The 24,209-nt window shown below is 38.1% G+C and overlaps 1 protein-coding gene across 14 annotated transcripts in view; it reads right to left on the bottom strand.

The window, feature by feature from the left end:
• LOC109417673 (polypeptide N-acetylgalactosaminyltransferase 5) overlaps window positions 1–24,209 on the bottom strand; it is a 452,742-nt gene that overhangs the window by 23,101 nt on the left and 405,432 nt on the right. The window lies entirely within an intron of this gene.

Raw genomic sequence — 24,209 nt, forward strand, 5'->3', positions numbered from 1 at the left:
AAAAAAAAAAAAATGGTAAAGTATTATGATAATAGTTTTGAACACTATAATGCAAGGCATCCTTCATTTATTGTTCAATGATAAAGAAACGATACACCAAATTATAAGGAAAATTTCAACTATAGAAGTAATAATATTCAAAAAGATAAGACACAACAAGCTGAACGTTTTGCCGTAAAATGTTCATGTACGTTATGGTATATAATCCAAACCATATCTTGTATCGTTATAGTGTGGAATCAACTGTTTCTTTTACAGTCTATTGCGTAGATATTTGTGGTAATGTTCCGTTTTTATAGTGATTTTCATTTGGGAACCACTGATACTACCTATATCAACTAAGGTATATCACCGTAGTTCCATGGAATCGTGCAACGATCGAAAAATGACTATGGATTTTAGTGAATAAATGATGTACGCCGGAAAAAAATGGAAAGGATAAAATAGGTAGCAACGAAACAGAAAAAAAATGTAACGACTAACGTGTGCGTGTTTCGAAAGGATTGATTGATTTTACATTGCAATACAGTATGCGGCAGGAAAAAATGCGAAAGTGTTTTTCAACTTCAAACCTCATTTTCGGCCATTTGACATTAACCAATCTATGTTTCAACGTTCCATGATCTATAATAGGCTAATTTTCTGAAAAGTTAATTAAAAAATTTCCCATTTTGGTCACTAACCTTTACAGGGCGGCGCCTGAAGATGAAGACAACCAGAATTTTCAAACCGCAGAAAATCGCACAGGTCGCTAAATTTCGCATCTGATAAAACAAAATTTTTGATTTTCTCTACAATATCATCAAATATATATACTTATTTCATCTGCTATGTGAAACTACATGGCTCTGGATCAGTGTGGTCTGGTTGTTCATCGAATTTGAGCTAATTTTGTTACTGTTATAGTCATTTTGTTTAATGACCATTGGGCGCGCAGTTTATTGATATCCGCTAATTAGGCCTACATTATCACATGTTAAACATCAAATGTGTTCATTTTTATTTTTCAGTGCTAGAATATAGACATTGACTGATACACTGTCATGAAAAAATAGTCATATATATCCCATATTTAGCGTGTAATAGTGCCTTGAACTTTTAGCATTTTTTCCTGCCGCACCCTGTATATGTTTTTTTCTGCAACTTCATAGTGAATGAGGTAGTTCGTTTCATGCTCTTCGATGTAGGCGTTCGGAATAATTTTCTCATTGGAAAAGCAACCTTATAACATATGCAATCGTGTGAAATTGAGTGCTTTCGAAGCGTATTTTCCATGTTCGATAAAAAGGTCATAAAATTCCTATGGATGATTTCATTCAAAAAAGTGGATTTTGCGGCTTACATACCACTGAAATTATCAGAGTATCTTTTAATGTCTTAACTAGTTACTTTAATTCTTCTTCTGCTTTGTGTAACGTTCCAACTGGGACAATGAATAGTTTTCTATGAGCACCTCCACAGTTAACTGAGAGCTTCCGCTGCCAAAGACGATTTTGCATGAGTATATCGTGCACGAAGATACTCTAACCCCAAGGAAGCCAAGGATATTTCCTTTACAAAAAGTTTCTGGACCGACCGAGAATGGAACCCGTCTATCTCAGCATGATTATGCGTATACCGCATCGGCTATATGGATCCAGTGACCCTCTGGTATTTTTCTTTCTTATTTTTAGCTTATTTTATTTTAAGAGATTTTTCAACAACCTATTCCGCCATTATCTATAATTCCTGCAAACGTAAACTCTTCTTACAATGGCTATCCCACTGAACGGCGTCATTTGACTATCTCCCGAGGTCGGAACCTCTTAAATTCAATTGGCAATAGCATTAATTCCAGCCGTAGCCATTTCCGGCGTTATTTTACTACGCAACCAACCTATTTTCCATCCTTCCTTGGGCTAAACTGGACCTGACCCGAGTCCCTACCGTTAAACTTAGAGAGCAATGAAACCCGCGCCAGCTCCACCGCCAGTTTGTGATCCTTGATTGCGCCCAACCGATAAGTATCCGTATAACCGTTTGGGTTACTTAAGGCGAAACTGGAAGCATTTTCTCATTTTTTTGGTTTTTGATTTTTTATAAAATAACGAAGCAATATTTTCAAAATCGGTTTTCGTGCACATGTAGAGTATGGATGAAGGTATCTTGTGAATTTTTTTTGAGGTGGAAAATGTTTTCCATTTTTGCAAAAACTATTTTTTTGTGAAATTTTGTTCAAAAATGGTTTCTGCAAAAACGAAAAACATTTTCCACTACAAAAAATAATCAGAAGATACCTTGATCCATACTCTACATGTGCACGAAAACCGATTTTGAAAATATTGCTTCGTCATTTAATAAAAAATCAAAAACCAAAAAGTGAGGAAATGCTTCCAGTTTCGCCTTAAGCCGGGCAGCAGCCAGCAGTGGCACTTCAACCGACAACGTCGTCGGCAGGGCCGGAAGAGGCCCAAGCTAAACCTCCGACACGAATCGACCTATCTATTTTCCGGGCACGAAAATGGATTGAAATGAAAATGTAGATAAATAATTTATCAAGGAAAAAAGCCCATTCAACAAACAACACACTGCTGGCTGGCTGGCTGGTTGCTACTCTTGCTCTCTGGCCGAGTGCTCCACATTTTTTCAGCCAGCTAGCCATCCTGCCGACCAACCAGCCTCGTTAGAAGTATCCTCCGTATCTGATGGATCCTAATGGCTTTGTAGCCCGGAGGCTGCTCTGCCGCTGCCCATGTCATGCCCAATCTGTTTCAACTTGTCCTTCCCTCTTGCTCAGTGTTTTTCAACCTTTTTAAAATTATTACATTATTGCTCGCCGTTTTTGTTTATCGAGAAATTTAATTTTCACTGTTTATGCGGAAACCTTTTTTTAGTATTCCATCTTTCGAGTATTGATATAAAGCAAATAATTCAGGCCAAACATGTCAAAAGGTCCTATCTGCAGAAGAGAGGCTCTCTTTGGTTTCCCTCTCTTTCGTTAATATCTCAGCTGTTTATTTGTATTATGATTGTCTCCTTGCATTAAACGATGGTCAAAAAAATAGTCTTTTGATTTGTACTGCAAAAATAGTTGAAAAGTGTACCATTACATACATTGCAGTAATTGAAAGAGAAAGTGAACAAAGAGAGCCTCTCAAATGCAGATAGGACCTATTGAAATGTTTGGCCTGAATTACAAGGAAACATTCTAAACATCTTTGAATAGAGACTGATTTTTAACGATTCTTTTTAATATAGGCACTCCATAGCCACAAAACCGAAAGCATGCATCATCAATTATTGAATTTTCGCTTTTATGTCACATCAAGTCCTACCCAAGTAACAAAATTAATTTTATAATGCTTTTGAAGTATTCTTCAACACCTGTTCTTTAAAACCATGCATAAACCAAATTGCTCTGCAACACGACATCAACTCAACCATAAACCCGCCATAAGACCAAAGAGGCCCATCCGAAGATGCTCTTGGAGAGTTGTTTTTAAATTTCTCTTAAAACTTGTTGTACTTCCCAAGTTGTCCTCAAGGCGAATTGCTCTCTCCTTGTAGAATTCTTCAAGTGCACGATAAAACGATAATAAATTTGTCAGTCTTGTTGCTGATGCAGCTTTTATGTCGACAGAAAAGTTTGATGAATTTAATTGAAATTAAAAACACAATGAAAATGACACATTATTGTAATCGGGATTAATTTATTACACAAATTGGAAATATTTCCGTGGTGTAACAAGGATGCCAAATGCCAAGCGAAATTCATCGTATAAATGTTGCAAGATACTTCCAAAAATTGCAACGCGCTTCCATTATAACGCACTAATAAAATATTTAAAAATATTATTCCTGGTCATGCGAACATTGCTCATGAGTTTTCTCAACATGGCTTCCATTGAAATCTAGGCCGGTGGTCGGTCCATCATCGATGGTTTTAATCAGCATCACCATAAGATCGTCTTAAATTTCTTTCAACTCATGCCAGAGCTAAAAGTGTAACTCAAGAATACTAGGATTTATAACGTTCTCAATGCAGCCTGATTGGCCTCCATCCAGAACACCTTAAATTTATTTCATCTTATGCAAGGGTAAGAAGTATTACTCAAGAGTACTCAGGTTTATAACGTTCTTGATATAGGTTTATGCAAACTCCGCCAAGAACGTCATAAAACATGTACGCCAAATTGTAAACAAACAATAAATTCTCGCACCGCGGTGGATTTTGTGAATCTCGTCCGATGAATTTATTTATCAGCCCGGTACCGTTGCCAACCAGGCAGACCTTTTTCGATAACCGGCCTTGATGCGGTGCAGTGCCTCATTCCTCCGGTCAGCACTTCCAACAGGTAAGTAGTTGTTGATTTTGAAGATCGATGATTGGAACCCCGATTGCACGGGAAACGATGTCCTAGATGACCATACCCACCTCATTTCGGATGCTGCAACCGGAGGAACTTGGCACTGCACCGCGTTGCGGTTGGGTTTCCGGGTAGGTGTTCTTGATTGGCAGCAATAATGGAACGATGAGAATCAAAATCTGATGCTTGAGTTTTTTCTTGTATTTTTCATGCACCAAACTGTTCTTATGCGAGAACAGTTACTCTTGATCAAGAACGGATGATTGAAGATAACTACAAGAACCTTATAAAACTGAAAATAAGTTCAACAGTTCTTGTTGTGTTTATGGTTTTATAAACTGAACCTCAAGTATTCTTGGAGGTGTTTTTAAAACCACATATTGACGAAGAATAGTTGTGCTCAGCTGAGACTCCGATAAGATCAACTAGAATATGCAATGTTCCGATAAAACTATCATAAAAACAAATAAAACCAAATAGAATTAAGATTGTTACTTGGGTACTTACGATTATAAATAACGCTCCATACAAATTTCAAAAATTTTGTATGAACAAAAGTCTACGAGGGGAAGGGGGAGCCTTAAATGGCCAAAAATGAGTCTACGTAGTTTATGGACAGCGCCAGAGGTATATTTTGGTGTTTTTGAGATATTTGTTTGTTTTGTAATAGTAATAGTAATAGTAATAGTAATAGTAATAGTAATAGTAATAGTAATAGTGATAGTAATAGTAATAGTAATAGTAATAGTAATAGTAATAGTAATAGTAATAGTAATAGTAATAGTAATAGTAATAGTAATAGTAATAGTAATAGTAATAGTAATAGTAATAGTAATAGTAATAGTAATAGTAATAGTAATAGTAATAGTAATAGTAATAGTAATAGTAATAGTAATAGTAATAGTAATAGTAATAGTAATAGTAATAGTAATAGTAATAGTAATAGTAATAGTAATAGTAATAGTAATAGTAATAGTAATAGTAATAGTAATAGTAATAGTAATAGTAATAGTAATAGTAATAGTAATAGTAATAGTAATAGTAATAGTAATAGTAATAGTAATAGTAATAGTAATAGTAATAGTAATAGTAATAGTAATTGTACCAGTAATAGTAATAGTAATAGTACTAGTAATAGAATAGTAATAGTAATAAACGTCAGAATTTCACGGCCAACTATTTTTAAGTTATTGACAGATGTAGTTTATTCTGAACATATAGTCCTCAACATTCTTATAATAACCTGAGGAGTTGTTTATTTTGTCAAAACAAACAACTTTCTCGAAGAAACCCATTCTCTACAATGTCATAGTTAAAAGTTAGACGCTGGTGCCACTTTAACTAATACTATTACAAATGATCAAATATCTCAAAAAACACCAAAATATGCCTCTCCAAATTTTTGAGAGTATGTTTCCCTAGTATTGATGTGTATTTGCTGAAAATTTTAGGTTGTGATTTGTTGCAAGATATTATAATTTGAAAGTTACACCATTTTTTTTTATTTTTCAATTTTTTCCTCAACTTTTAATGTTAACATTCCACCAACTTCTATCCGAAAGTTATTGTTTAACACATCTGTATCAAAAAATATTATAAATTCACATGGTTTCTCGTAAAAACATCAAAATAAGCTTAAAAACTGATTTTTGTCTATTGAATTTCTAGACTAACATTTGAAAAGGGCGTAACAACCATTGCAAACTTCTGCTGAGCGTATTTTAAGGGAGGCAAAGTTCCAGTGGGAACGTAGAGCCATACAGAAGAAGAGGAAGAAGAAGAAGAAGAAGAAGAAGAAGAAGAAGAAGAAGAAGAAGAAGAAGAAGAAGAAGAAGAAGAAGAAGAAGAAGAAGTGTAAAAGTATTCGAAAAGTATGAACATATTCTAAACAAAAACAAAGTATTAATCCTAACAAAAGTGACCAATATAATCACCATAAACTACCATAGAATTATGATAATTTATATTGTTATACAACATACCATATTGTGTACGTATTTTCTTGCTAAAATGCTGTACAATACGTACCCAATTAAATCAATGGCGCTAGAGATTTCACTTTCAAAAAAGTGGTTGACTTGAATTTGTTCCAGAAAATTTGGATACATACCTACCACTATTTTCTATTGTAAAAGTGGCATTTACAATAAATGTTATGCTGGAAAAACATAGGAGCTGTTGTTGCTCTATCGTTTGAAATTATGAATTAAATTATTTTTCGTTGTTAGTGTGTCGGTAACAAGCACCCTTAGCAAATTGATACATGCTAGAAAACCCTCGAGGAATTCCTTTGCAAGAGCTGCATTTCTGAAGGAACTTCTAGATGGATTTATTGATAAATCCGTGGATAAATTTCTAAAGGATCTCATGAAGAAAATTGGGAAAATATTTCTGAATGACTTCTTGGAGAATTTCCTGCCTCATGTATGCATCCCTGTATAATTATTTTAGAGAATTCCAATACACATCGCTGGAGTGATTCCACTAGTCACTACAAATCCATGAAGTGATTAAAAAAACTATAGATAATTTTAAAATTTCTGAAGGAAACCCTGAATATTTTTTCGAAAATATTCCGAGAGAAATGTCTGAAGGAATCACAAGAGAAATTGCTGTAGTAATCCCTGGAGGAATTTCTGGAGATATCCCTAGAGCGATTCCTAGAAGAATCTTAGTTATGTACTCCTAAGATTCGTGGAGGAATGCATGAAGGAATTCCTGAAGGAGTTCCTAGAGGAATTTCTGAAGGAATTCCCGGAGGTATTCCTAGAGGAATCTCTAAAAGAATCCCTAGATGAATCTCTGGAGGAATTCGCTGGAGGAATCAATGAAGGAATCCATGGATGAATTTTTGGAGAAATCCCTGTAGGAATTTTTGAAGTAATTCGAAGTGAAACTCCAGGAGGAATCTCTAAGGGAATCTATGGAAGAATAGATTCCTGTAGAAATCCCTAGAGAAATTCTTGGATAAATCCGCAGAGGAATCCGTGAAGGAACTCGGGGTGGAATTCCAGGAGGAAGCCCTAAAGAAATTCCTGAAAAAAGTTCTGGAATATCCCTGGAAGAATCCCCACAGGAGTTCTTGGAAGAATTCCTGGAGGAATTCCAGGAGGAATGCCGGGGGAAGTTGTTGGAGTAATGGCAGGAGAATTTCCTGGAGGAATGCCTCGAGGAATGTCTGGACGTGGAGGAATGTCTGGACGAATTCCTGGATTTATCCCAGGAGGAATTTCTGGAGGATTTCCTGGAGCAATCCTGGTGTGATTCCCGGAGGAAGTCTGGGAGGAATTCCTGAAAGAATAGGAAGAATTCCTGGAGGAATGCCTGGAAAAAATCGTGGAGGAATCCCAAGAGAAGTCCCTGGAGGAACTCCTGGAATGCCTGGAGAAATTCCTAAAGGGACCGCAGCTCAACCCCTGGAGAAATCTTTAAAGGAATGCCTGAAGAAATCCCTGGAGAAATGCCAGGAAAAAGTCGTGGAAGAATTCGTGGAGAAATTCTAGAAGAAATCCCTGGAGGAATTACTGTAGGAATTCCTTTTAGAATCACTGGAGGATTTCCTGGAAGAATCCCAAGAATAATTTCTGAAGAAATCGCCAGAGAAACTCTTGAAGAAATCCCTAGAGGAGTTCCTGAAAAAATCGCAAAAGGAAGTGCTGAAGAAATCGCAGAAGGAACTCTTGAAAAAAATCTTGAAGGAATCCCAAGAAGCTCATGGAGGAACTTCTGGAAGAATCCCTGTTGCTTTTCCTAAAGGAATCCCTGGAGAAACTCCGGAACATCCTCAGGAGGAACCCAAGAGCAATCCCAAAAGGAATTTCTAAGGGAATCTAAACAATTGCTGGAGGAGTTCCTGAAAAAAAATCCTGGATGAATTCCTGAAGGAATCTCAAGAAGAGTACTTGGAAGAAATCCTTGGAGGAATTTTTAAAATAATCCTTGAAACGGTACCTGAAAGAATCCCATAAAGGAATTCCCGAGTCAATCCCTGGAAGAATTTCAGAGGGAATTCCTGAAGGAAACCTTGGAAGAATTGTTGGAGGAATAACGTGAGGAATTCCTGAAGAAGCGTCGAAGGAATCTCAGAAGTAATCTCATGAGGAATTCCATAGGAATTCCCAGGCAAGATTTGTAAAAGAAATTCCTGGAGAACATTGTGTAGGAAACCCTGAAAAAAAAAACTAAAGAAATCCGTGTCTACAATAATTTGTTTTTGTAGAAATTTTTTAAGGAATTTCTCGAAAATTTTTTGAATCTTTGATAGAATTTCCCTAAAGAATTCCAGGAAGAAATTCCTACAGAAATGCTTTGAATGATTTCACATGGAGTTGTTAGAGCAATCTCTAGCGGAATTATTGAAGGACTACATGAAGAAATCCCTGATAAAATCTCTAAACTAATGCCTTAAAAGATCTCTGATGAAATTCCTTTGGGAATCCCTGGAGAAACTCATGAAGGAATCCCTAAAAAAAAGCACTGAAACAATCAGTGGAGGTACCTTTAAAGATATCCCAGAAGAAATTTCCGAAGTACTGTCTGGTGAAATCCCTAGAGGATTTTTTAAGGAATCTCCGGAGGAATCCATAAAGGAATCACTGAAGTAAGCTATGGGAAAATTCCTGGAGGAGTTATTCGATACATTCTTGCAGAGTAAGTAAGTATGTCCAGAAATTTCTCTAAGGATGGTCCTAGAGTTTCTTTCAGGAATTCCTCTATGGGTTCCTTCAGGAGTTCCTGCTGGGATTGTCTGGAATTTCTCAAGCCATATCTGCTTGGATTCTTCTAGGAATGATTCCAAACATTCAACCAGATCCTTTTTTCAGACATTCTTCCGTGAATTCTACAGAAATTTCATTTGGAATCGTAACAGTTATTATTGCTTCAGATATTTCAATAGGAATTTCTCCATCTTAATAAACTACAGTAGAATCACTTACGGGACTACAGTAGAATACAATACGGGACCTCGCGATGCAGGCGATTTGCTCCGCCAAAGCTTCACTCCTCAATGAGGCAGCATCACACTGGCCACGCTTACTGTTATCGACGCATGCTAGGGGAAGGACACCCAAGGGGAATGTCACTAATCTTTGTTCACACCCCACACAGTGATATCTCTACGAATGGCGAAATTCTTTACCTCCCGGGGTTCGTGTCTCCACCGGTGGAGAACCACTGTCCTAGCAGGATGGTTTATGTACAAGCGCCGAGGTAGGTACGTGCCTTGCAACAACGGTGAAAAATATTCACACAAACTGCCACACCGCGCCGCACCGTCGCCGGTTTGGTGATAAGATGGGAAAATCAAATTATTTTTTCAAGCCCCATTGTGCGCCGCTCGAAGCGCACGAAGGACTTGTTGTTTGAAGAATGTTGATAAAGATACACACCTGATGGTTGTAGGGTAAGAGGTTTGGGGGTTTGGAGGAGGGTGCACCATCGGAAATGGTTCCGTCCCGATACGGCGCGCGGGTGGCAGAAATACCATCGGCTCCGAGTTTGTTAACAGCCGTGATTCAATTTAACTCGCTGCTGCTGCGTTGGAAAGATTATATTCATGATTTACTGCGTGCGGTAAACGAAAAGTACTTTTCTGTAAATTGGATTCCGTGGAACTGGGACCGGCTTCTTAGCTGGGAAATCGGATAAAATAAGGACTGTTCAATTTATAAAACGGACAACTTGCTTGTGCGATATCTTTTTTATTTTTCAACAAAATCATTATCAGTTTTTTGCATAACTTTCTATAGCTATTCTCAAATGTAGGAAAAATATAACAATAAGAAAAATGTTCTTTATTATGTAACTGAAGCGGTTTTTGTAAAACATCAATAAAAACTCATTTCTCAAAATTCGACATAACTTTCCACATACTTAACATGCACATTTTCATGAAGTTTTCAATGTATTGGAATCTTATACTATTCCACTACAGGTAAAGCTCAATAGTTACTCAGTAATAATGCACCTAGCAGTCTCCAGCTTGATATAGTGAATTGCCTTATTTTCATAGAAATTTTAAAAAAATGTTCATATCAGTCGTGTGTTGTAATAGCATCTCGAAGTCGGCTAAAAATTTGTCCGGACTAGTAGAATATTGCTCTCTGAATGATACAGAAGAAAAAAATACTTATAATTGCATTTTTCATCAAAAATTTAATCTATAAAGATAGTCATATCAAAAAATTTCATACTTTTTGCTCCATTGATGCAGATTTTCGACTCTAGCGAATCTTTTTATTATTATTTTTTCAACAAAGTTGGTCCCATGTTATGGTACACCTTATTTAATAATAATCGGATGCAAAGTTTTTATTTCCAACATCATTGTTATGCAAAATTTGCATTAGGTTGCATTGTTATTTGGAAGAACCTTCAAAGAACGAAACTGTTTTGATTACTGTGTCTTTAATAGCGCATAGTAACCAAACCAGCAATGCTATTAAAAAGCAGTTTTCTGCATTTAAAACCACATTGTTCCCACTTTCGACTGGATGCATAAAAAAATTGATTATTTAATGTTTTCATGCCCTTTTTGCTTTACAATTGAATTTTATACAAAAAATCGAATCTTACTTGAGACTTTAATATCTCAACACTCAATTTTTCAATTGAGTTTAAATTTTGCCAGAATGTTTATTAATCATGCTGCTGCAGCATGGCACATACTTTTCTGGTATTAAAAACGATATACCATATGTGAACAGTAATTTTATATATATTTTCAATTTTCAGCAATCGAAAAATACACCTCATTTAACACCTGGCCGATTTTTTATAAAATAAAACTATTTTTATTCGATTCAAAAATGATTACTATAATGAAAGATTATGTACTGTACAACGAAGCAAGGGTGGTTAAATTTGAACTACGCGTCTTCTTTTTATAGCCTTGTAAAGTTGTCCGTTTTATAAATTGAACAGTCCTTATCATTGGAACATTTCCTCGAGGTTCCGTTTCCAATGCTCCCCAAAAATGCCATTTTTTTGAGCATTTTTCTCACATTTCCCGGATACTGATTTCCCAATCCCTATTTCGCGACAGTCATCACCAGTAGCAACAAAATCCTATGTACAAACCTATTATCCGGAAAAAATGTGACACACTTGTTAGGCACGTTTCCAATCTGTGCTTGTCTGTGGAGAGTACGCAGCATAGTTCCAATCCAGAGGCAGACAGGGACCACTCAATAAGTGTTCGCGCAACGACGGCAACGGCGGTCGGTGGACGGCCTTGTTAAGCTCGGTGATTGATGGGTTTAGGCACGATTTGATAGAGTTTTCCCTCTGGGTTACTACTGGATCTACCTCACCTCACGTCACGTGCGTCCATCCGTTCATTTGACGAACGAGAACGCACTATAGGACGAACAAAAGCATTCGAGGAGCCAGACAGACTGTCGACCTGCTTACCAGGCTAGCCCAACCAGCCGGCGCTTCATTATCGTTCATATCGTGCTTCACATATGTACGTACGGAGGTAGGATGACGACGAAGTTAAATGAGGATGACAACACGGTCAACGGCACATTCGGTCATCTGCATTCTACACTGGACCGGACTAAAGGAAGCAACTGATGGTGAGACAATGAGATTCATAGTCAAGAATTGAATTTATCTTCACACTTTTGAAGATTACAGTTGAATTCTTGTAGTAGGTACCGTCTAAACTCTTGGTCACACACCAAAAAAAAATTTGATTCGCCTTCCAGCAAAATAAATTGCTGGAACACCTCCAGCAAATGAATTTTTACTGTTAAATCAGCATAGTGATTGCTGAAGATTCAGCAAGTCGCAATAATTACTGGTTCAACCAGTAAGGCATCTGCCAAACACTTATTGAAATTTGACGGCAAGTTGAAGAGAACAAATAAATACCGATCAAGTGGAGCGGACCTGGTGTGATGGTTAGAACACTTGTCTATCACGCCGAGGACCTGGGACCGAATCCCACTCCCGACAAACTCACAAAAATGTGAGTTCTTCCTTCGGAAGGGAAGTAAATCGTGGGTCCCGAGGGCTAAAAATCTCGTTAACACAGATAAAAAAAAATACCGAACAAGTTTTTCGCAATTCGCCGGATTTTTAGCGTATTTCGCGAAAGATTTCAACATTCTGCAGAATTAACCTGAAAGGCTCTGGACAAATTTCTTATTTGTAAGGCTCAAAATAACCATCGTTCAGTCATCAGCAATAATCAATTATTCAAAAGCAGTTTTCTTGCTAGAAACCCAAAAACTATCAATGAAAATTATTTCACTGTTATCCAGATGCTGAGTAGAGTGCAGTGGTAAATTTTCATTCAAATTGGTTGTGATTTCAGCGAAAAAACTGGTTTAAGATGGTGGTTTGTTTCCTCTTAATCGTCTGATACTTAGGATCTGTAAAATATAAAAATAAGCGGTTTTCACTATGATTGATGGTAAGAGTTGTACTTCATGTAAGAGTAGTTTTCAAACAGAAAATCCATGTTTGAACCTGTTTTTGAACCGGAAATAAGTGTTCCCTGGTGCAATGTTTTGGCGATTCGTTTACGAATCTGGTATTTTATAATAATTCTGAAATCTTTAACAACTTGAAACGGCAGGCCAACGTAAGAAAACAATACTGAGTCTGCTTTCTAGCATGAGTTGAGTCTGAAACTTGGTCCCAGGAGTGTACTTCCGGTAGGACTCCGTAAGACCCAATGTTGTGATCATAATCATTTTGAACCTGAAAAGATGATTTTAGAAGTTGGTGTCTATGAAGAATTTGTTTTGTATATTTGAGCCCTTCTTTTAAAAGTATCACTCATGTGATTAATCCACCTAAAATTCAAACACGGGTCATACTTTTAGCCAACGAATTATTACCAGATCATTGCATACTTTTAGTCGTTTATCGGTTTCTGTCTAAATTTACAAAATTGATTCCAATTTGTAAAAGCACGTTTCGCTAGATTTAGATTCCACTTTGATTGATCTACCGATAATAAACAGCTATTTATTGAAAAAGTAGCCCAAAGGCGGTTGTAGAACATATCGCCAAACATAGCACCAGGGAACACTTACAGGGAGTGACTGTTTATCAACCTATCATATGTGCATCATTGGTTTAAATTTGAGCTCAATTGGTTAATCTTTCCCGAAGTTAGAACCGTTCTCGTAAAACACTATTTTTTGGACAACTAATTTTTGAACTGTCATATCTCGGAGACCAGTGCACCTATTTGAATGAAATTTTGAACGTTTATCAACAATATATTGATGCTTGAAAATTCTTTTAAAACATAGGTACTTTTTGAACGCTGAAAAAAGTTATGATGAATTGACATTTTTCGGATCTTTTTCGAAAAAATGTATTTTTTTCACATCTATGTCATTAAATTTTATTTTTGATATTCAAAGATTTTCTACTTCTGTTCTTAAGATATCTATAATAAGATATATTAGAACCCATTTAGATTAAAGAAAGAACACATTTAGTATTTTTTGTGCGGTATTGTAAATTTGACTCATTTTCCTCTATATGGGTGAAAATGTCATATCATCATAACTTTTTTCAACGTTTAAAAAGTACTCATGTTTTGAAGTATTTCCATGCATTAATATATTGTTGATAATCGCTCAAAATTTCATTCAATTCGATTCACTGGTTTCCGAGATATGACTGTTCAAAAATTAGTTGACTATTTAGTGTTTACGAGAACAGTTCTAGCTTCGCGAAAGATTACCCTATCGAGCTCAAATTTATACCAATGATGCACATATAATAGGTTGATACACAGTCAAAATTTGAGAATTTTTGATGCATTCTATGAAAAGTTACAGCATGTTTAATTTTTTGTGAGAGAAAAAAAAGTTGCCTATCCCAAACATTTTGGCCACCCCCTGTATTTCCAGTGCAAAACCAGGTTCAAGTCTGGACTTCCGGTTTGACAACTACCCTCGCATGAAGTACAACTTTTCCCATCAATCATAGTGAAAACCACTTACTTTTATATTTTACAGATCTTGAGTATCAGCCGATTAAAAATAAAAAGTTTGCCCTGGGGCTTTAAGGGTTAAGGTAATTTAAATCCCCTAAAATGTGTTCTTATACAAGGCCGGTAAGTTCTCCTTCAAATTGCTCTTTCCGGATGCAGCTGAATTGTCTCTTCAATGGATTGCTGTTGGGAGCTCTGAGAGGAGACGGCCGAGACAGCAGACATCATCATCATCAATTGAAGTGTATGAATCTGTACGAGAATTACACGAATTAATGATTGTAATTTAGAATTTTCTTGTGTTGTGTTAGTTTATGTCGAAAACCGAACCCAAAATAATCTCAAAAGTTTTGCTGGTTTTCCAGCAATATGAGCCCGTAAGAGTGATGTTGCAGACTGCTGAAAATCCAGCAAAATAACTGTCAAAACGGATTGCTGTAAGTCTAGAAAATCAAATTTTGCTGAATGTAGGGTATGTGTGCCATCAGTAATCTCATGCTCCCATATTCATCCTATCCGAAAACAAGCGATAACAGCACCGATTGATTCCGTTCTGTTTGTTTTCGTTGGTGCTCACTTCTAACAAAAAATACAAGAATAAGAAACAAGACAAACAGCGCTTCAAACCTTTGTTTTTCGTAGGATGAAAATGACAGGCCACATGCTTAATAAGGGAACCAATACCCTATTGATGGAAGCACAGCACAAAAAATAATCAGCAAAATTTTGCTGATTACCAGCACTAAAAATTTGGTGTGCACCATCGGTGTAACTAGGATTTTTTTCGTTTTTGAGAGAACCGATCTCGTCATCCACAAAATGCCCGAAAACGAAAATTCTACTCAATGTTTACCGCGAGTGAGCAAGGCTACTCATTGCTTTTTTAGCCCTGTTTGTTGCTTGGATGACAAGATCCGTGCTTTCGGTATTTGCAAGGCAGCCATTGTTACGGCCATCTTTGGATTCGCCTTAAGGGCGAACGGGACGACCGAGGAAATATCCGCCATTGTTCTGTTGCTAATAAGATGGAAATCTCAGATTCTACTTCATATTATGGAACAAAAATTTACCATTGTGTATGCTCACTTGCAGTGCATATGCTGATTGTTTTTCAGCCTCTTTTTTGCGATAGAAATCGAGATTACCATCTTCAAAATCACGAGGCAAATTGTTAGAAAGAGAGGGAAGATAGGAAAATTAACACGGCGTCCCGTATCACCTTCAGGAATTCCACCAAGAATTCCTTTGGGAATTAGCCTATTTCTTCAGACATTACTCCAGGAATATCAGAAATTTCTTCAGGAATTCCACCAGTAATTTTCCTGGGATTCCTCCGAGATTTCTTCCAGCGTTTCCTCTAGGAATTTATACAGGAATTTTCCCTCTAGAGATTCCTCCAGTTATTCCTCCTAGAAATTCCTCTAGGAGGAATTTCTGGAGGAATTCCTGAAGTGATTTCCGGAGAAATTCCTGGGGGAAGTTCCGTGAAATTCCTGAAGGAATTTCCGGAGTAAATTCTGGAAGAAATTCCGAAAGAATTCGTGGAGGAAATTTTCGAATGAATTTTTGGAGGAATTCCTAGTATAATTCCTGGAAAAAAATCTGGTACAATTTCTAGAGGAATTCCCGGAGAATGTCTGGAGGAATTCCTGGAGTTTTTGGAGGAATTCCGGAATTGATCCAGGAATTCCTTCAGAAATTACTACGCAATTTCTCCAAGAATTTTCCAGGAAATCCTCCAGGGATTCGTGCAGAAATTCCCCCAGGAATTCTACCCGAATTTATCCTGGATTTTTTCCAGGCTTTCCTCCAATATTTTCTCAAGGAGTTCTTTCTGAAGTTCTTCTAGAAGTTTTTCCTGGCATTCCTTTAGGATTTCATCCAGGCATATCTCCAGTGACTCCTTTGGGAATTCCACCAAGAATTCTTTCAATAACCCCAGGTATTTTCTTCAGGAATTCCTCTAGAAATTTCATCAGGAATTGATACAGGAATTTCTCCAAGAACTTCTCCAGGAAATCCTCCAGGGATTCTTTTAGAAATAATTTCAGGAATTTCTTCAGGAATTCCACCAGGAATTTTCTATAGATTTCTCCTGAAATTTCGCTAGGGATTTCTCCAGAAGTTTCTCCAAGCATTCCATCTGAGATAACTACAGAAGTTGCTTCAAGGAATTCTTCAGGAATTCCTTCAGGGATTTATTCCAGGAATTTCTCCAGAATTCTCTCTAAGGATTTCTACAGGAATTTCTCAAAAGATGTCTCCAGAAACTTCTCCAGGGATTTTTTCCAGAATTACTCTAGGGAATCCTCCAGAAATTTATGCAGGACTTTCTTCTGGATCTCTTCCAGGGTCTGCTTTCAGAATTCTTCCAGGGGTTTCACTAGGAATACAGCTAGGGATTGCTCCGGGAATTCTTCCGGAAGTCCAACCCACAATTTCTCAAGGATTGCTCCAGGCATTCGGCCTGGAATTTCTCCAGGGGTGCCTCAAGGAAATCCTTCAGTCATTCCTTTAGAAATTTCTTCAGGGATCTCTCCAAAAATGCCTCTATCGATTACTCCAGGAGATCTACCAGGTATACTTTCGGAAATTCCACCATCAATCTCTCCAGCGATTCCGGCAGGAATTTATTCAGAAGTCCCTCTAGGATTTTCTCCAGAGGTTCTTCTAGGAATTGCTCCAGAGATTTCTCCAAGAAGGCCTCAATGAATCCTGTAACTTTCTACGGAAATTTCTCTTGGAGGTCTGTCACAATGTCGACAAACTTCTTAAAAATTTACTCAAGATTTCATAAAATTAATTGTCAATACTGTTAACAGTGTTTTCAACGCTACTGAACATTCGAACGGATTTGCTTTATAATTGAAAGCAGACTTTGAAAGAAAATTTGTGGAATTCTAAAAACATTATACAGGATTTCTAGCAGTTTATTTTTCGAAATTCTTTCAAGCTGTTTATCAAAAATACTTTTCAGGAACGGATTTCCAACTTTTTTCAGAGTTCTGTCTAGAATCTACTAGTCAACTAGTATATTTTTTCAACCAGTATACCAAAATTTCTCTGAGTGTTTAAGCATGACCATGCTGAGGGAGGCGAATTCGATTCCCGGTCGGGCCAGAAACGTTTCGTAAAGGAAATTTCGGTGACACCCTTGGCCATAGAGTGTCTTTGTATGTATAGAAAAAGAAAAACAACAGTTCCCAAATACATATTGAGATATAGCTAAATATTAGCAAACAACATCAATGCACTTAGTACTGTCGTTTTACGTTGTAGCTTTAATGTACTCTGATTTCAGCTTGGCATATGAAAACATCACAATGCATCTGATTTTAACGTTACATTAGCATCTAGTGAAGTAAAACGATAAACACGTAAGCATCAAGATACATCCGATAATGCTAGAGTTTGATGTTACATCCAACTGTAACGTCATGCTGATGTATAACGATGCCGGCATAAGCATCAAGAAACATTCTAGGACATTAGGCTGTAATGTTACATCAAATTCAATGTAAACTGATGTTCACATAAACATCTAGATACATCTAAAAAGGTTAGATTCTAATGTTACATTATAAGTTAATGTCGTGCTGCTGTTGAACGATGTACAAATAGGTAGTCTAAACAACAGTGTTTTATGAAAACAGTTCTAGCTTCGTCAAAGATTAACCAATCGAGCTCGAATTTGTACCAATGGTGCACATATAATCAGTGCTGAAAAATTCATTTTGTCATATCTAAATTCAAACACCTACAGCTCATTTTAGAAGCTAAACTTGAGAATATGATATATGAAAAACTTGTGCGGCTAGACCAGTTCTGCAAGAAAGTCACAGAAAAAATGATATTTTTCGAATATTTAAGGTAAATGTCACGGACCACCTTCGAAAAATGCAAATGATATTCACGGTGAAAATTATTTGGCATTTTTCAAAGGTAGTCCGTGACATTTACCTTAAATATTAAAAAAAATAGCCGTTTTCCGTGACTTTCTTGCAGAACTGGTCGAGCCGCACAAGTTTTCCATATATCATATTCTCAGATTCAGCTTCTAAAATGAGCTGCAGGTGATTGAATTTAGGTATGACGAAATGAAATTCTCAGCACTGCATATAATAAGCTGGCAACCAGTTAAAATTTGTGAATATTTGATGCACTCTATGAAAAGTTACAGCATGTTGAAATTTTTTGTGAGAGAAAAATAAGTTGCCTATCCCAAACATTTTGGCCACCCCTGTAGTGCCGGCTATAGGTAGCAACACACACAACTGATTCTCATGAAATGTTGTAAACATGTAGGCACGACACTATCCGTGTACGAAAAAGCAAGTCAATTGGTTCAAATTTGACTGAGATATAGCAAAAAAAAAAAACAAAAAACAAAAACGACCCCTGCAAAATAATAATCGAGTGTACCATAAACAGGACAGGGGGGCAAAGTGATCATCGGGGTGAAATTGATCATTCGGGTACTACATTGTAATTTCTACTAGGAACTTCTAAGGGTCGTAATGATCTTAAACTTCTTACCTCATCTACTTCATAAATGACTAGATGATGTAGACTTTTATTTATTTAGAAAAAAAAACAGTTTTGACTTATTTTTTTAGGAATTTACAATGTATCTTTCACTTAGTTGAAATTATTTGTACTAAACAATTTACCACTAGGACTTAAGGACTTAAAAATAGAATTTTTAAATTCTATCTTCACCTAGATATTTATCTATAAAAAAAGAATTTCTACCTCACTTTTAGGCGGATTAATCAAATTAGTGCTGCGTTCTAAAGAAAAGCTTAAATATACCAAACAACTTTTTCAAAGACACAATCTACAATCAGTTCTAAATCCCAAAATAATTTCGATCACAAATTTGGGCCTTAGGAACTAATGCAGTAAGTGTTCAAACGGACCTGGAGTGATAGTTAAGGACAGACTTGTTAGAATCCCAAAATGGCCGCCACAATGGCCGACTCTGACACCTACTCACGATTTCAAGCACACAAATCTCTTCGTAAACAAAACCAGCGCACCTGCGCTTCTTATTTTAAGCTTATTACAAGTGAGCAAGAACAGAATAATAAAATACTCTATTGTTTGAAGTTTGCTTCTAGAGATTTGTGCATCTGAAATTCTGATGCACTGTTGAAGCGGGGTTTCATGACGTTTGTCCTTAAAGTACGTGAATGTCACGCCGAGGACCTGGGATCCAATCTCACTCCCGATATACTCACAAAATAATAGTTCTTCCTTTGGAAAGGGTCCCGACATGAACTAGTCCCGGGCTAAAAATCTTCCGGTAAGGTAAGTAACATAGCACAGAAACGCTTACCGTTTCAAAATTTTCATTTTTCAAAAACAAAATCAACTAGCTATTTTTTTCCGTAAAATTCGTTAAAAGTTTTCAAATTTTCACTGTTATTTGATAAAATACAGTGTATAAACAAAATGATCGGAACAGGCAAAATTTTCACTTTTCAAACTAGCTGTAACTTTTCGAAAAACAGTCCAAAATTTTTACTGTGAGATGGTCAACTAATTGTCTATCAATGCTCATTTTGGGAAAGATCGAGCTATTCTACATCATGTGAAAACTATTCCAGAAAAAAGGCATACTTATCCGAAAGCCAACTTTGGACTGTTATACTTTCGGATTCAATGAACCGAATGCAATGAAATTTTGAGCGTTTGTGACTTAATGAGCTTCGATAAACTATACGTAAAAAGATAAACCGATAAAACAATTTGTTCTAGCGTCACCCTATGAAAACTATGGGAAAATGCTTCAAATCTGGTCAAAACAGTTAATATGCATTATCTTTTTTGTTTCAAATTTCTCACCAAAGTTGTCTAGAAATCATTTTTAAAGCTAAAAAAACGCACATTTTCGTGCGCTGAAAATGTTGCTACGTCATTCCGTTCAAAGGATATTGATGATTTTCTAGAAAAAAATAGGCACTTTTCAAGTATTTTTTACTTGAGTAACAAAAATAACACCCCTCTAATTTTTGATATGTTTTATAACAACATTTCTTCTTTTGAATGCGGGCAAAAGATATTTTTTATGTTTGTCCTAATTCATCAAATATTTTTTTCTAAAAAGCTATTATTTTTTAAGAAAAACACCTGTAACTATTGAACTAAAAGAGATAACGACCATCTCAGCACACGAAACGACGCGTCTTCAAATGCTCTACAAGTGTTTCTCGGGCGACTTTGATGAAAAATCGAAACTGAAAAAGTTAATGCGAACGGGTTTCATTAACATTGATTCAGAAAACGGGTTTTTCTTGAATCACCCCAAGCTAATTCAGAAAAATATCTCTAGATCGGTCAATTTTAAGCTGCATAAAAACTGTCTTCAGCAGACTTGTTCCAAATTGATAGATCTACAACTTTCCTGAAGAATTCTTGCAAATAAAAAAGTTTGTGTGCGGTGCACAATGTGGGAAGGCGTCGGTTTTGGGTTCCTCACGAACACGTCAATTCCTGTTACTGGCCAACAACCAGCAGGCCAGAGATGAAGCAATAATCCGTGTGGCACTCGAACCGGTGTCCGCAAAAGATTACCTCGGGTAGGGTCTATTTGCGGATCGGAACGATGGGACACTGTTGGGTTCTCTTTCACTGCAAAATCTCTTGCTGGTGCTCCAGCAGCGGAGGGATCGACGCAGGCTTGCAACAACGTGTCCGTGTGCAGTCGCACCGGTGTCCACAGAAGATTACCGCGGGTGGGGTCTAGCTGTGGATCGGAGCGAAGGAACAACGCTTGTTGCCTTGCCGGGTATCGCTCGGGTGAGCAACGGGACGGGTGGACTGTATTTCAGCGGCAGCGGTATCAACAGCAGCAGCGGGTGGCAGTCTTGGTAGTGGAATCGGGATTCGGACGATGGACTCCGATGGGAAAGGAAAAATCCAACTTCTATCCAATTCACGTTTATTCGCGATGTTAATCGTTCGGTGGTTACAATAAAACTGATACGCTTCGCGCGGTATGGGGATCTTTATATACAAGATGATTCATTAGTGTGAGTGTAGCAATTATGAGTCATTGGCTCCTCCCATCTCCATGGGAACACAAACAAACGAAACAAAAACAAGAAAAATCGATTGGCGACTAGATGGGAGGAACCTTCTAGAAAGAAATACATTTGGATGGATGTCTGACTGTACTTTTGGCTTTGCTGATATGATATTACTTTTCGATATGGGGAAAGGTATTGGCATTTCATTAACTTAACAACTAAGGTTTACAAAACAGGGGAAAAGTGGGGTAAAACAGAAAGGGGAAGGTGGGGTGAAACAGAAAGGGGATAGTAGGGGCAAATTGACAACATTTTCAAAAAAAAACTTATTCATACAAATAAAAACAAAAACAAACGTTCGGAACCGAACATTCTCCCCCCGGGCTTCAATGCGGATCTGCGAGTGCGTCATCGTTGTCTTGGATCGGTAATGGTGCGAGTCGAGAAACTGGGCGACGGTATACCCCGGTAGCTGTTTGAACATCAACTACTCTCACTACTAGATCTTTGCCAGGATACACTTTTACTACTCGGCCCAACTTCCACGATTGAGGAGGAAGGTTATCTTCCTTTACAACTACGATTAGCCCAGGAGTCACGTTAGGGGAGTCTTTGGTCCACTTCGAGCGAGCCTGCAAGGTGTTCAGATACTCGGTTGACCAGCGTCTCCAGAAATGCTCACGCAGAGACTGCAAATACTTCCATCGGTTCAAACGGTTTACAGGGACATTTTCAAGAGTAGGTTCAGGTATGGCAACCAACTCACGGCCAATCAGAAAATGTCCGGGCGTTAAGGCGCTTAGTTCGTGGGTGTCCGAAGAGTGAGCGAAGAGTGGACGTGAATTGAGCACTGCTTCAATTTGGGTAAGAACAGTGTAAAACTCTTCGAAAGTGAGACAGGCATTGGACAAAACCTTCCGCAGATGGGTTTTCGTACTTTTTACCCCGGCCTCCCATAGCCCTCCAAAATTGGGAGATCGAGGCGGGATGAACTTCCAAACTATTTCGCGAGCGGAACAAAACTCGTTAATTTTCCCCTTGGCTTGATCATCCTGGAACATCAAATAAAGATCATGGAGATCTGACTTAGCTCCAGCAAAATTTGTGCCGTGGTCGGAATGAATTTCTTCAACCAGACCCCGACGGCTGACAAAGCGCTGAAGAGCTGCTACAAAGGCTGCTGACGACAGGTCAGAGACCAATTCTAAATGAATGGCCTTGGTAGCGAGGCATATGAAAATACAAATATATGCCTTTACTCGCACGGACTTCCGGAGACCTACCTTTACAAAAACCGGACCAGCGAAATCCACGCCGGTGCGAGAAAATGGAGGGGATGGAACAACACGAGCTTCCGGAAGACGACCCATCAGCGGCTGCATACAACTAGGGCGAAATCGGAAACAGGTCACACATTTTCCCAAAACTTTGCGAATGGTTGATTTGGCGTTAACCAACCAGAACCTTTGACGAAGGAGTGACAACAACCCAGACGGTCCAAGGTGAAGGTTTTCCAAATGCATGTCCCGAATAAGAAGTTCGCAAACTGGACTTTTATTTGGAAGCAATATTTGGTGGCGGGCGTCATACGGTAGACGAGAGTTCTCCAAACGTCCACCTACTCTCAACAATCCATCCACCAACATCGGATCTAGTGCACTCAAACGACGACTAGGCTTTCCGGAAGCAATCAAAGCCAACTCCTCCGGCATTTCCAGATGCTGCACTAGCCGCATGATAGTTATCATAGATTGGCGTAGCTCAGGAACGGTCAAACCCTTGGTAAACGTACGATTAGCGTGGGTTGATCTGCAGTTATTCACAAACCGTAGCGCATAACCAATCACTCTCTGCAACTTTCGGAATGATCCGAAGGCTTCAAGAAAAGGTACGTCCTCAAGAACAACAGTGGCAGATACAGCGGGTACAACTAAAACGATATCGGGCAGCTCTGATTCTGAAGGCAAATCTGGGACAGCGACTTCATACTGACGAAGCTTCAAAAAGGACGGCCCGTTCCACCACAGATCATTTTTCGCCAGAGCCTGTGGTAATTGACCTCTAGACACAACATCGGCTGGATTTTCTTCCGATCGAACGTAAGACCAGTTATACCTTTCGGTAGAGGTATTAATCTCTGTCACGCGGTTACGGACAAAGACCTCGAGCAGGCTGGGAGACTTCTTTAACCAAGCTAGCACAACGCGACTGTCGGACCACAGACAGACACGTTGGATATCCATTTTCAACGACAAAAGGCACTTGGGAACAAGTCTTGACAGCAACAAGGCGGCACACAGTTCCATTTTCGGAATTGTCAGTGGTTTTAGTGGGGCGATTCTAGACTTACTACAGAGCAACGAGACCTTGACGTCGGTACCAGAAACAACTCTGAGATACACTACCGCTCCGTATGCACAATTGGAAGCATCAGCAAAACCGTGTACTTCAACGTACTCGATGCTTACCAAACCAACGAAGCGAGGAATTTTGAACATGTCAACATGTTTCAAAGATTCTCTGAAAGTAAGCCAAGACTGCAAAACTTCACCTTCCAAGGGATCGTCCCATCCTACTCCATCCTTCCACAAATGTTGCATGATTTCCTTTGCCAAAACTATCACCGGGGCAACCAGTCCCAAAGGATCAAACAACCGCGCGATTTCAGAGAGGACAATGCGTTTGGTAGGCACGGACAAAGTTTGGAATTTCAACTGGCAATGAAAACGGAAAATGTCTTCATCAGGATCCCACAGCAGGCCCAAGGTTTTGATAACCTTGTTCACATCCGAATTCTCGAACTCCAAAAACCTTTCTCGATCTTCTTCGGGAACGCTGTCGAGAATGGTTGGGTCACTTGCACACCAC

The sequence above is a fragment of the Aedes albopictus genome, chromosome 2, assembly GCF_035046485.1.
Source record: "Aedes albopictus strain Foshan chromosome 2, AalbF5, whole genome shotgun sequence".
Classification (NCBI taxonomy): Eukaryota; Metazoa; Arthropoda; class Insecta; order Diptera; family Culicidae; genus Aedes; species Aedes albopictus.